Here is a 14,742-nt window from a genome sequence, read left to right on the forward strand (position 1 = left end):
TGAAGATCTTCCAGACAAAATGCAAGACATGTTGATATTCTCTGTGCTTTGTGAGCCCACATGAGCTCTCATGTCATGGCAACATCATCACTATTAGCACTACTAGATTTGGAGTGACTGAAATTAGGAAAGGATCTCAGGAGCAACCAAAAAATAACTGGGAATCTTTCTCATTCCTGGCTAGATCTGGTGTTGGAGGAACCTGGCAAAGGCCTGTCCCTAATTATCCACACCACTGTTGGTCCTCATCAGGGGATAGATCCATCAGTATTTTTCAGAGATTCCCAAGGAGCTTAAAAGGCCCAACAGCACGTCTAAAGTTCTCAACTTGTATACCCTAGTTTTGTTATGCACAGGGAGTTCACCTTTCACCCCCTCTCTGACAATTAATGCTGCTGTTTTGCACACTGGACATCATCAGGTGGTTATGTTTTAAACTGACCTCTTTAACTTGAGGTCAGATAGAATAATTTGGAGAGGCTAATGCGATCTCCTTCAGAATTTGCCTGAGGTATTACCTGTGACTTGGTTGCCATGTGTAACTGGTCTCTAAGTGCAGCCGAACTAAAGTTTTATAAAGCTGCAAGCTCACTTCCTGGCTCTTATACTGTATGCCCTGTCCACTAAAGGCAGACATGCCATGTGCCTTCTATACAACCCTATCTACTTGTGTGGCCACTTTCAATGAGTTATGGACTTGGACTCCAAGATCCCTCTGTTCATCACTGCGCAAACCCTCCAGCCCTGACTACATCCTTGTAAACCTCTTCTGAACCCTTTCAACATTCTTCCTGTTGCAGGGAGACCATATTCGAAAGCAATATTCCAAAAGTGGCCTAACTTACGTTCTGTACAGCCACAGCGTAACCTCCTAACTCCAACCTCAATGCACCGACCAATAAAGGCAAGCAATACCAAATGCCTTCTTCACTCTCCTGTCTACTGTGATTCTACTTCCAAGGAATTACAAACCTGCACTCCAAGGTTTCTTTGTTCAGCAACACTCCCCGGTACCTTATCATTAAGTGTTTATGTCCTGCCCTGATTTGTCTTTCCAAAATGCAGCACCTCACATTTCTCTAAAATAAACTGCATCTGTCACTTCTCAGCTCATCTGATCAAGGTCCCGTTGTTCTCTGAGGTAACCTTCTTCGCTGTTATCTGCAAACTTACAAACCATACCTCCTATGCTCACATCCAAATCATTTATATAAATGATGAAAAGCAGTACGCCCAGCACCAATCCTTGTGGCACACCAATGGTCACAGGCCTCCAGTCTGAAAAGCAACCCTCCACCACCACCCTCTGTCTCCTACCTTCCAGCCAGTTCTGTATCCAAATGGCTAGATTTCCCTGTATTTCATGTGATCTCATCTTAGTAACTAGTCTACCATGCAGAACCTTGTTGAATGCCTTACTGAAGTCCATATTGATCATGTCGACTGCTCTGCCTTCATCAATCCTCTTCATTACTTCTTCAAAAAACTCAAGTTACTGAGACACGATTTCCCATGCATAAAGCCATGCTGACTATCCATAATCAGTCTTTGCCTTTCCAAATACATGTACAACCTCCAACATGATTCCCTCCAACAACCTGCCCACCAGTAATGTCAGGCTATAATTCCCTGGCTTTTCCTTATCACTTTTCTTAAATAGTGGCATCATATTGGCCAACCTCCAGTCTTCTGGCACCTCACCTGTGACTATTGATGATACAAATATCTCAGCAAGATCTCCAGCAATCACTTCCCTAGCTTCCCACAGAGTTCTAGGGTATACCTGATCAAATCCCAGGAATTTATTTACCTTTATGCATTTTAAGACGTCCCGCACTTCTTCCTCTGTATTATGGACATTTTTCAAGATGTTGCTGTTTATTTCCCCAAGTTCTCTAGCTTACATATTCATTTCCATAGTAAGCACTGATTCCATAGTAAGCACTGATTCAAGATACTCATTTAATATCTCCCCCGTCTCCTGCTGTTCCACACATAGGTGGCCTTGCTGATCTTTAAGGGGCTCTATTCTTTGCCTAGCCTTTTGTCTTTAAAGTATTTGTAGAATTCTTTTGGATTCTCCTTAACCTTATTTGCCAAAGTTATCTCATGTCCCCTTTTTACCCTCCTGATTCCTTTCTTAAGTATACTCCTTTTACCTTTGTACTTTCTTTTGGAGGGGGGTTCACTCGATCCCTGCTGTCTCTATCTGACATATGCTTCCTTCTTTTTCTTGACCGATGTTTGGATGCTGTTGATTTTAGACTGATGGACATTTATAGCACAGGAGAGGTCATTCGGCCCAATTTGTCCATATCAGTCGACAAAGGTCTGACTACATTAATCCCATTTTCTAGCTTCTGGCCCACACAAGTCCACACCAACCGTCCGAAGAGCAACCCACCCAGATCCATTCCCCTACATTTACCCCTTCACCTAACACTACGGGCAATTTAGCATGGCCAATTCACCTAACCTGCATACTTTTGGACTGTGGGAGGAAACCAGACATGGGGAGAATGTGCAAACTCCACACTGATAGTTGCCTGAGGCGGGAATTGAACCTGGGTCTCTGGCACTGTGAGGCAGCAGTGCTAATCACTGTGCCACTGTGCCGCCTACTTTGGGTGAGGATAGGGCAATTGATGGATTTCAGAAAAGTTTTTAACAAGGTCTCATATGGGAAATGGACAAAGAATGACAAAGCTTATGGGATCCAGGGCAACTTGATTCCAAAATTGGTATAGCGAGAGGAGACAGAGGGTGTGTTCAGTGGTGTTCAACAGGGATCAGTGCTGGATCCCTTATTGTTTGTGATATTCATAAACGTGGGGGATGACAATGTGAGGAAATGATAAGTAAGTTTGTGAATGACACAGATTGGCCAGGTGGTTGACAATGACGAGGAAGATGTTCAGGTTACAGGAAGATATAAATGGATTGATCAGATTGGCAGATCAATGCTAGATGGAATGTAGCCCTGATAAAGGTGAGGTTATGCACTTGGAAGAAGTAACAGAACAAAGGAGTGCTCAATGAATGGTAGGACACTAGGGTGTTTGTCTGCAGAATCCCGAAGGACGGGTAATCAAGAAAGCATATAGGACACTAGCCTTTATCAGTAATGGCATAGATGACAAGAGCTGAGAGGTTATGTTGGAGCTACACAGACTTTGATGTGGCCACAGCTGGAGCACTGTGTGCAGTTCTGGTCACCACACAATAGGAAGGATTCGATTGCACTGGAGGAGGTGCACAGGAGAGTCACCAGAATGTTGCCTGGGATGGAGCATTCCAGCTATGAAGAGAAACTTGATCAGCTTTGGTTGTTTCCTTTAGAGCAGAGAAGGTTGAGGGGGGATCTCTTTGATGTATGCAAGATTATAAAGGGCATGGACAGGGTGAATAGAAACCAGTTGTTCCTCTTAATTGAAGAGTCTAGAACAAAGTGGCATTATTTTAAAGTGAAGTTTACAAGGGATTTGAGGAAAAACATCACCATCCATAGGGTGATGGAGGCCTGGAATTCATTGCCTGGAATGATAATTGATATGGCAAACCACACAACTTTTAAAAAAACACTCAAAGTGTCATAAGATTCAAAACAATTGGCCTAGTGTGGAAAAGTGGGACGGGTGTAGATAGGAGAATATTTTTGGCAATGCATACTTAATGGGTCACAGGGCCTTTTCTGTATGGTGTGATTCCATGATTCCGCTCCTCCTGCTTCTCTCTCCCATCTTTTTCTCCCTCTTCTGTTTCTCTCTCACTTGCCTCTCTCTATCTCTTTCCTTTGTCTCCCTATTGCTCTCTTGTCCTCTATGCCACTTTCTCTCTGTCACTCACTCGCTTTCTCTTTCCCTCTTCCCTATCTCCTGGCTCTTTTCTCTCTCTCTCCTCCATGTGTGACTCTTTCTTCTGTTCCCCTCTGTCTTTCTCTATCTGTTTGTCTTCTTCTCTCTCTCCCCTCCGGTCTTTCTCTCTCTCTATGTCTCTTTCTCTCTCTGCTCCCTTCCTTTCTCTGCCTCCTTTCCCTGTCTTGGACAACCCACCCATTCCAAGTATGAGTCTCGTAACCGTCTCTCAATTGTCTCCAATGCATTTACATTATTATTTAAGTCAGGAGACCAAAACGATATACAGTACTCCAGAGCAGTCTCCCCTACCAATGTCCTGTATAACTGTATTCCTGCATACAACTCCACTGACAGTAAAACAATGTTCATTTAGCCTTCCTGATGACCTGCTGTGCCTGCATTCTAACCTTTCGTCACTCATGTGCAGGGACATCCAGATCTCAGAAATCTCTCAATATTTAGATAATATTCTTATTTCTCATTCTCTCTGTCAAAATGGACAATTGCCATTATTGTACTCTATTTTCCACATATTTGCTCACTCATTTAACTTATTTATGTCCCCTTGCACCCTTCTTATCCCCTTGATTGTGTGTGTTTGGCCATTGCATGACAGAATATGGACTAATTCACGGCAGTTCAGGTTTGAGTAGAATTGATGTTACTTGTGCTGTGTTGTTAGGTGTCTTCATCTTTACTTTATTCCCCTTTCCTTCTGGTCAAACCTGCAAAGTATTGATAGAAGCCAGAATTTCCAATAGGAAGGCCATATTGGATTTGGTGCTAGGCAACAAGCCAGGTTAGGTATCAGATCTCTCGGTGGGAGAGCATTTCGATGACAGTGACCACAACTGCCTTATCTTTACCAAAGCCATCAAGAGGGATAGGAACAGACAGTATGGGAAGGTAGTTAACTGGGGGAGGGGAAGTATACTGCTGTGGAGTATAAATTGGGAGCAATTGTTCTACAGAAAATGCACAACAGAAATGTGGAGGCTGTTTAAGGAGCACTTGTTGCAAGTGTTAGATAATTTTGTCCCACTGAGACAGGCAAGGAATGGTAAGGTGAAGGAGCCTTGGAAGACAAGAGCAGAGGAGCTCCTTATCAAAAGGAACAAGGAAGATTACTTAAGGTTGAGGAAGCAAGGATCTGGCACAGCTTTAGAGGATTATGGGGTAGCTTAGAAAGAACTCAAAAATGGACTGAGGAGAGCTAGGAGGGGGCATGAAAAAGCCTTGGCAGGAAGGATTAGGGAAAACCCAAAGGTGTTCCACACATATGTGAGGAATAAGAAGATGATCAGAGAGAGGGTAGGGCCGATCAGGGATAGGGGAGAGAACGTGTACCTGGAGTCTGAAGAGGTAGGGGAGGCCCTTTTTGCTTCAGTAGAGTTTTTTGCTTCAGTATTCACTGGAGAGAGGGACCTTGTTGATAGTGAGAACACAGTGGACCAGGTTAATAGGCTTGAACTAAGCAAGTGAATGTGCTGGAAATTCTGGGAAGCATTAAGACAGATAAGTTCCCAGGACCGGACCAGATATATCCAAGGTAACTATGGGAAGCGAAGAATGAGATTGCTGCACCTCTGGCGATGATCTATGCATCCTCACTCTCCATGGGAGTAGTACTAGATGATTGGAGGGAGGCGAATGCTGTTCCTCTGTTCAAGAAAGGGAATAGGGAAATCCCTGGGAAATTCAGACCAGTCAGTCTTACATCTGTGATAAGCAAGGTACTGGAAAGAAGTCTGAGAGATAGGATTTATGACTATTTGGAAAAATATAGTTTGATTAAAGATAGTCAGCATGGCTTTGTGAGCAGCAGGTCATGCCTCACAAGCCTTATTGAGTTCTTTGGGCATCTGACAAGACAAGTTGATGAAGATTGAGCAGTGGATGTGGTGTATATGGATTTCAGTAAGGCATTTGATAAGGTTCCCCATGGTACGCTCATTCAGAAAGTTAGGAGGTATGGGATACAGGGAACTTTGGCTGTCTGGATACAGAATTGACTGGATGAAAGAAGACAGCAAGTGGTAGTGGATGGAAAGTATTCCGCCTGGAAGTCAGTGACCAGTCGTGTCCCACAGGGATCTGTTCTTGGTCCTCTGCTGTTTTCAGGTTTTATAAATGACTTGGATGAAGAAGTAGAAGGGTGGGTTGGTAAGTTTGCTAATGACACTAAGGTCAGTGGTGTTGTAGATAGTGTTGAGGACTGTTGCAGGCTACAACAAGGCATTGACAGGATACAGAGCTGGGCTGAGACGTGGCAGATAGAGTTCAATCTGGATAAATGCGAAGTGATTCATTTTGGAAGGTCAAATTTGAATGCTGAATACAGGGTTAAAGGCAGGATTCTTGGCAATGTGGAGGAACAGTGGGATCTTGGGGTCCACGTCCATAGATCCTGCTAAGTTGCCACTCAAGTTGATAAGGTTGTTAACAAGATGTATGGTGTCTTGGCTTTCATTAACAGGGGGATTGAGTTTAAGAGCCGCAAAGTTTTTCTGCAGTTCTTTAAAACCCTGGTTAGACTAGTGTCCAGTTCTGGTCACCTCATTATAGGAAGGATGTAGATGCTTTAGAGAAGGTGCAGAGGAGATTTACCAGGTGCTGCCTGGATTGGAGGGCATGTCTTATGAAGAGAGGTTGAGTGAGCTAGGGCTTTTCACACTGGAGAGAAGGAGGAAGAGAGGTGACTTGATAGAGAGGTACAAGGTAATGAGAGGCATAGATAGAGTAAATAGCCAGAGACGTTTTCCCAGGGCAGAAATGGCTCTCATGAGGGGTCATAAATTGAAGATGATTGGAGGAAGGTGTAGGGGAGATGTCAGAGGTAGGTTCTTTATGCAGAGTGTGGTGGGTGCATGGAATGTACTGTCAGCAGTGGTAGTAGAGTCAGAGACATTAGGGACATTTAGGTGACTGCTGGACAAGCACACAGATGGCAATAAATTGAGGGGTGTGTAGGTTAGGTTGATCTTAGATTAAGATAAATGCTCAGCACAACATTGTGAAACCGAAGGGCCTGTAGTGTGTTGTACTGTCCTCTGTTCTAAAGACAGTTGTCCCTGCCATGTATGGCGGAGGAGCTCGTTGGAACATGGAAGACAGATCGTAGAACATAGAAGAATACAGCACAGGAGTAGGCCCTTCAGCCCACCAGGTCTGTGCTCACAATGATGCTCATCCAAACTAATCCCATCTGCTTCTACATGGTCCCTATCCCACTATTGTCTGCTTGTTCATATCTCTGTCTAAATGCCTCTTAAATATTGCCCTCATATCTGCTTCTGTCACCTCCTTGGCAGCACATTCCTGGCATAGAACATTGCAGTGCAGTACAGGCCCTTCGGCCCTCAATGTTGTGTCGACCTGTGAAACCAATCTGAAGCCCATCTAACCTACACTATTCCATTCTCGTCCATATGCCTATCCAATGACCATTTAAATGCCCTTAAAGTTGGCGAGTCTACTACTATTGCAAGTAGTGCGTTCCACGCCCCTACTACTCTCTAAGTAAAGAAACTACCTCTGATATCTGTCCTATATCTATCACCCAAATTAAAGCTAAGTCCCCTCATGCTAGCCATCACCATCAAAGAACAAAGGCTGTCACTGTCCATCCTATCTAACCCTCTGATTATCATAAATGCCTCAATTAAGTCATTCTCAACCTTTTTCTCTCTAATAAAAGCCTCAAATCCCTCAGACTTTCCTTGTAAGACCTTCCCTCCATACCAGTGATCATCCTAGTAACTACTACCCTCTTTCCTCACACATCTCCATTAAGGTTTCTCCTCTCACCTTAACTTATGCCCCCAAGTATTTAGCATTTCTACCCTGAGAAGGAAACTCTGACCATCCCCATACCTCTCATAATTTTATATACTTGTATACTGCACAATCCAAAGACGTGCATGTTAGGTGAATTGGCCATGCTAAATTGCCCATAGTGTTCAGGGATGTGTAGGTTAGGTGCATTAGTCAGGGGTATGTATAGGATAATAGGGTAGAAGAATGCATCTGGGTGGGTTACTCTTTGGAGGGTCGGTGTGGCCTAGTTAGGCCGAAGGGCCTGTTTCCACACTGTAGGGATTCTATGATAAAAGGGTGACGGTGATAGGATACGGACCTTTATGGAGTTATTTCATTGGTGATGAGAGAAAAATATGCAGCTGAAGAGATTTCCTTGCAACAGTTGTCTTTGAGTTAGGATAAGCGTGTCTGGTGTCATACTGCTATGTCGGAAGCTGGATCTGTTTGATCCTGCTGTCAAAGACTGGGCTCAGTATGTGGAAGGAATGTGTTATTTCTTTAGGGCGGCATAGTGGTACAGTGGTTAGCACTGCTGCCTCACAGTGCCGGAGACCAGGGTTCAATTCCCACCTCAGGCAACTGTCTGTGTGGAGTTTGCACATTCTCCCTGTGTCTGCGTGGGTTTTCTCCAGGTTCTCCTGAGTCCAAGAAATGTGCAGGTAAGGTGAATTGGCCATGGTAAATTGCCTGTAGGTGAAGGGGTAAATGTAGGAGAATGGGTCTGGGTGGATTGCTCTTCAGAGGGTCGGTGTGGACTTGTTGGGCCAAAGGGCCTGTTTCCACACTGTAAGAAATCTAATCAGGTTGCCCCTTATACCTGCGATGCTCTTGTGAAAACAATCCAAGTTGTCCAACCTTTCCTTATAGCTAAATACACTCAATCCAGGCAACATCCTGATGAATCTCTTTAGCATGCTTTCCAAAGCTTCCACATCTGTCCCATAATGTGGTGACCAGAATTGTGCATGGTACTCCAAATGTGGCCTGATCGAAATCTTATAAAGCTACAATATGACATGCTAACTTTTATACTCGATGCCTCAATTGATGAAGGCAAGTATGTCATATACCTTGTTTACCTTGTGTTGTCACTTTCAAGTAGCAATGGACTTGGACTCCAAGATCTCTCTGCACATCAATGCTAATGGTACTGCCAGTAACTGTGTACTTTCCTCTTGTGAAATGCCTTCCAGAGTCGAGAAAAGCACAACAGATCAGGCAGCATCAGGACTGAGCTGATGACGGGCTTATGCCCGAAACGTCGATTCTCCTGCTTCTTGGATGCTACCTGACCTGCTGTGCTTTTCCAGCATCACACCCTCGACTCTGATCTCCAGCATCTGCAGTCCTCACTTTCTCCTGAAATGCCTTCCAACTGATTTCCACTCACCCCCACGTCTACCACCACAGGGCAGAGATAAGGAGGGATGGTCACAAAGTGGTCACTCCTTGAGGGCTTCTGCTGCTTTGAGCCTTCACTACCTACCATGAGCTTCCTTTCTGTTTCTTATCCAATCCTGTGCCTCTCCTGATCTAGCGATCTCTGCATTTGCTGGTTTCACCCTTCACATTTATGGCAACGAGCTGCCTGTCCAGCCTCTCCCACAACTGTGTCTCTGTGATATCAAAGATACCCTATCTCTATGTTAACCAGCACCCTCACCCTCAACTGATCCTTTTGAATGTCTTCCACTGCTCTGATGTGGATTTTTCGGTGAGTATCTATTTCCAGTCCATTTTGACCAGTTTCTGTCTTATCATATTAAAATCGCACCCACCCAATTCAGAACCTTTACTTCTGTTCCAACTTAGTCCTTTTTTGTAATTACGTTAAATCTTATGAATTATGGTCACTATCACTAAAATGCTCTCCCACTTCTACCACTTGCCTGGTTTTGTTCACCAAAATTAGGTCCAGCACTATCCCCTATCTTGTCGGTGCTGACTTTACAAAGCTTTCCTGAACACATTTTAAGAGGTGCACACCCTCACTTTGTTTTTTACACTTTGTTTATCCCAGTTATTATTGGTAAAGTTGAAATCCCCACTATTATTACCCTATTATTTTTACATTTCTCTGATATATGCTCATATACCTGCCCTTCACGCTGATGGTGTGGAGGTCCAAAGTATACCTCCAACAATGTGATCGCCCCCTTTTGTTTCAAATTCTACACACATGACCTCAATTTGGACACCACCTTGGATCTCATCCTTCCTTATTGCAGTAATTGGTTCTTTGACCATTATTGTGACACCAGCTATGCTTTTACAATGCTCCTTGCCTCACCAGATGATTCTGTATCCTGGAATATCGAGCTGCCTGTCCAGCCCCTCCCACAACTATGTCTCTGTGATATCAAAGATACTTATCTCTATGTTAACCAGCACCCTCAACTCATCTGCTTTATTGCAGTGAGTCCTTACATTTGTGGTCAGGTGGCCAGCAAAACAAATGGCTACAAGACTGGTTAACAGCTACAATCACGCATGCTAGAAACTTTGGTCAAGCTAGTTTAAACTCTGACCTGGGTTAAACTGCAGCCAGGACATATTGTGACCTGTCCTGTAAGCTGTGACTTGCAGTTTCCTGGTTATGTTGACCAAATAAGGGAGTTGCCATGGGACATAATGACACCACTATCACCTTATGTGGAGCATGGAATGTGACTGTTTATGACTCAGTATAAGCATTTGGGAGTTGTTTATCAATGTCTAAATTTCTAAAGCTTCCCACATATTGCAGCCCGTGTAACCCATGGGACTGAGCTCCATAGAACATTTCAGCGCAGTGCAGGCCCTTGGGCCCTTGATGTTGTGCCGATCTGTGAGACCAATCTGAAGCTCATCTAACCTACAAACTCCATTTTCATACATATGTTTATACAATAACTATTTAAATGCCCTTAAAGTTGTTGAGCCTACTACTGTTGCAGGCAGTGCGTTCCACGTCCCTACTACTCTCTGAGTAAAGAAACTATCTCTGACATCTGTCCTATTTCTGTCACCCCTCAATTTAAAGCTATGTCCACTCGTGCTAGCCATCACCATCTGAGGAAAAAGGCTCTCACTGTCCACCCTATCTAACCCTCTGATTATCATATATGTCTCAAGTCACCTCTCAACCTCCTTCTCTCTAATGAAAACAGCTTCAAGTCCCACAGCCTTTTCTCGAAATTCTTTCCCTCCATACCGGTAACATCCTAGTAAATCTCCTCTGAACCCTTTCCAAAGCTTCCACATCCTTCCGAAAATGCTGTGACCAAAACTGTACACAATACTCCAAATGTGGCCACACCAGAGTTTTGTACAGCTGCAGCATGACCTCGTGGCTCTGAAACGCAATCCCTCTACCCATAAAAGTTAACACACCGTATTCCTTCTTAACAATCCTATCAACCTGGGTGGCAACTTTCAGGGATCGATGTACTTGAACACAAAGATCTGTCTGCTCATTTACATTACAAAGAATCTTACCGTTAGCCCAGTACTCTTTATTCCTTTGTTCCTTCCAAAGTGAATCACCTCACACCTTTCCACATTAAACTCCATTTGCCACCTCTCAGCCCAGCTCTGCAGTTTATGTATGTCCCTCTCTAACCTGCAAAATCCTTTGGCATGATCCACAACTCCACCGACCTTAGTGACATCCGCAAATTTACTAACCCATCCCAAAAGGCCCTCTTCCAGGTCATTTATAAAAATGATAAAAAGCAGTGGCCCCAAAACAGATCCTTGCGGTACACCACTGAACTCCAGGATGAATATTTCCCATCAACCACCACCCTCTGTCTTCTTTCAGCTAGCCAATTTCTGAACCAAACCGCCAAATCACCCTCAATCTCATGCCTCTGTATTTTCTGCAATAGCCTACCATGAGAACAAGAACAGTCACAGCATCTCCATTATCTGTGTTTCCCTCACCTTGGTATCAGTGTAGTCCCTCTGCTGTTCTCAAATCCCTGTCACCATATACAGTCATGCCAGAATTCAGTATAGTATTCCCATTGGGTGTCACACCACCAACATAGGAAGGTATCATGGTAAAATCCTAGCTTGTGCACTTGGTAATTCTGTTCAGCATAAACGAGCTGTAAATCTCAATCTATTATGTCACCATACCATTATCAGTCACCACACAAGACCCCAAATCGCTTCTCACCCTTGGGCACCATACATGTCCTCACGTATCTATCAAACTTCACTTGGTCTTGCTTTGTGTGATATCCTAATCTTGCAGAAGCAAGGTAGTTTCCCGTGTGACCGCACATGTTAAGTGGTCATTTCCAGTGTGCGCTTGCATTGGCGGGGTCAGGGTATGGGCACAGGATGACATGCCCCAGTCATGCTTGTCCGTTTCAGCACTTTCCACAGAAACACTATGTCTCAAACATGCCAAGACACAATGTGGGGAGGGTGGATATGGAATTGGGGAAGAGGAGGGAAGGGTTTGGGTAAAATGTGCAGCAAACTACTTACTAGTTGGTTCACATCTGAAATGACCACTTCCATAGTCTAAGCATTTACACCAGAGTTTGAAACCGGTTTGGACATTTGCTCCCACCTTTGGCCGATGGCACAGTGAGAACTTGTGGCCGTGTCGAAACAGGACTTATTGGGGATGAGGTGTGAGGTGTGATTGGGAGGTGCATTTCCAACTGGAGAAGGAAATTGGCTATCCTTACTTGATCTAGCCTACCTGTGACTCTAGACCAATATCAATGTGCAAATACCTCACAGACAATCACCAAAGGATGGAATCAAATCCAGGTCCTTGGCGCTATTTTAAAATTACTGATCATTCATGTAGGACAGAGCTGAGGAATGTTTCTTGTGAAGGAACGCTGCTATTCTTGCTTGCTCAAAACCATGCTCAAGTACTTGATCTATTATTTTGGCAATGATTGCATTCACAGCTTTAACTCTCAGTGGTAAACTCAGAGTTTCTCAACCGCAAGGCGGTGGAAGTGAGTCATTGGTGGAAGTGCAGTCATTAAAATATTCTTGAGGCAGTTATAGAATCATAGAGATGTACAACACGGAAACAGACCCTTCGGTCCAACCCCTCCATGCTGACCAAATGTCCCAACCTAATCTAGTCCCACCTGCAAGCACCTGGCCCATATCCTTCTAAAACTGTCCTATTCATATACCCATCCAGATGCCTTTTAAATATTGCAATTATACCAGCCTCCAGCACCTCCTCTGGCAGCTCATTCCATACACATACCACCCTCTATGTGAAAAATTTATTACAAGCATCCAAGTTCCTCCTTCTATACTTCATCTGGATTATGGTTATTGTTTATCTGAGGATCACTCCAACAAGTGAATTTTTGTCAATATTATTCCTTATTTCCACTCAAACCAATTCTACAACCTGATTTTTTGAACTACGGTCATCTCTAATTACTCTACCAATTCCACCTCTGACATTTCCTTTGCCTTTTCAAAGTTACCTATTCTTCTTGAACGTCATACCACTGAGAATATTCAGGAACCAATCTTGGTCAAGCTACAGCCACCTCTCCACAATGGCCATCAGATCATATTTATCCACTCCAATGTATGCTATCAGTTCATTTACCTTGCTATGAATTCTACAAAGAATGGATGCATGCAAACCTTTAGCCTTTCCTTTGTTATTTTTGTAGCATCTAGTCTTGACTGTAGGGATAGACTTCTGACCTTCATTTTCGACATTAGTACTTTGCTTGCCTCGACCTCATTTCGATTTATTACATTTACCCAACCTTTCAGTTGCTCAACAACCCCCACCCTGTTTTGTTTAAAGTTTCTCTTTTTCCACAGTTAGGTGGCTCATGAGAACACCAATCCCAGCTTGATTAAGGTGTAGACAGTGCCAACAGTACAAATCCCATCTCTCGCAGTACTGGTGCCAATGCACCATGAACTGGAACTCATTTCTCCCACAGTCTTTGAATTGTGGATAGATTCCTGTTAGGCAGTAGAAGCAAGGGTTTTCATGAGTAGAGGGGAATATGGAATTCAGAACACAAACTGATCAGTCAATTTTTTACTGAGGACTAAGCAGGCTGAATGGCTTACTCCAGCTCTTATTTCATTTGTCCCTATGTAATTGCTAAATCAGTTTGTTTGTTATTTCTGTTTTCTCAATTCCATTTCTCCCATTAAATGACAGTAAGTGTAACCGGGAGAGCTTAAGCTAATCTCTGGATGGTTTGAGGAAGTACTAGATTGAGAATACATAGAGTTACAAAGCAAAATAATGTGGCAGCATTGCAGAACTCCTTATTAGGTAATGATCCCCACAGAGTAGTTACGAAGGGTTAAAGTCTATAAACACAATAAAAAGCAGCAAATAGGGTCAAAAAGGAAAATGTGGTAAAAAGGCAAAATTAAATGGTTTTTAAATGTGCATGGTATTTGGAATTAAATAAATGAATTAATGGCATAAGTACAGGTTAATAGGCATAACCTTAGAGCCATTGCAGTGACATGGAGGTCAAAACTGGAAACGAACTAATCAGGGCAAAGTGACTTTTCAAAAAGACAGCAGGAAGCAAAGGGCGGTGGAATAGTACTGTTGGTACGATGGAATAAGGAGAATATAAGGAGTAATAAGGGAAATAAGGGGTAAGCCATTTAGAACCGAGTTGAGGAGAATCTTCTTCACCCAGAGAGTAGTGGATACATGGAATGCTCTGCCCCATAAGGCAGTGGAGGCCAAGTCTCTGGATACTTTCAAGAAAGAGTTGGATAGAGCTCTTAAGGATAGTAGAATCAAGGGTTATGGGGATAAGGCAGGAACAGGATACTGATTGTGGATGATCAGCCATGATCATAATGAATGGTGGTGCTGGCTTGAAGGGTCGAATGACTTACTCTTGCATCTATTGTCTATAAGAAATGATCTTGACAAGATGTAGAATGCATGAGGGTAGAGATACGAAATAAAAAGAGAAAGAAGACACTGGTTGGAGTAGTCTACCAGTAAGCAAATATTGGCTCGGAGAATAAATCCAGAGATAATGAAGACAGCACATTAACCAAGGGTGATTTTAATCTTTATGTCAATTGAATC

The sequence above is a fragment of the Chiloscyllium plagiosum genome, chromosome 7 (genome assembly GCF_004010195.1).
Source record: "Chiloscyllium plagiosum isolate BGI_BamShark_2017 chromosome 7, ASM401019v2, whole genome shotgun sequence".
Lineage (NCBI taxonomy): Eukaryota > Metazoa > Chordata > Chondrichthyes > Orectolobiformes > Hemiscylliidae > Chiloscyllium > Chiloscyllium plagiosum.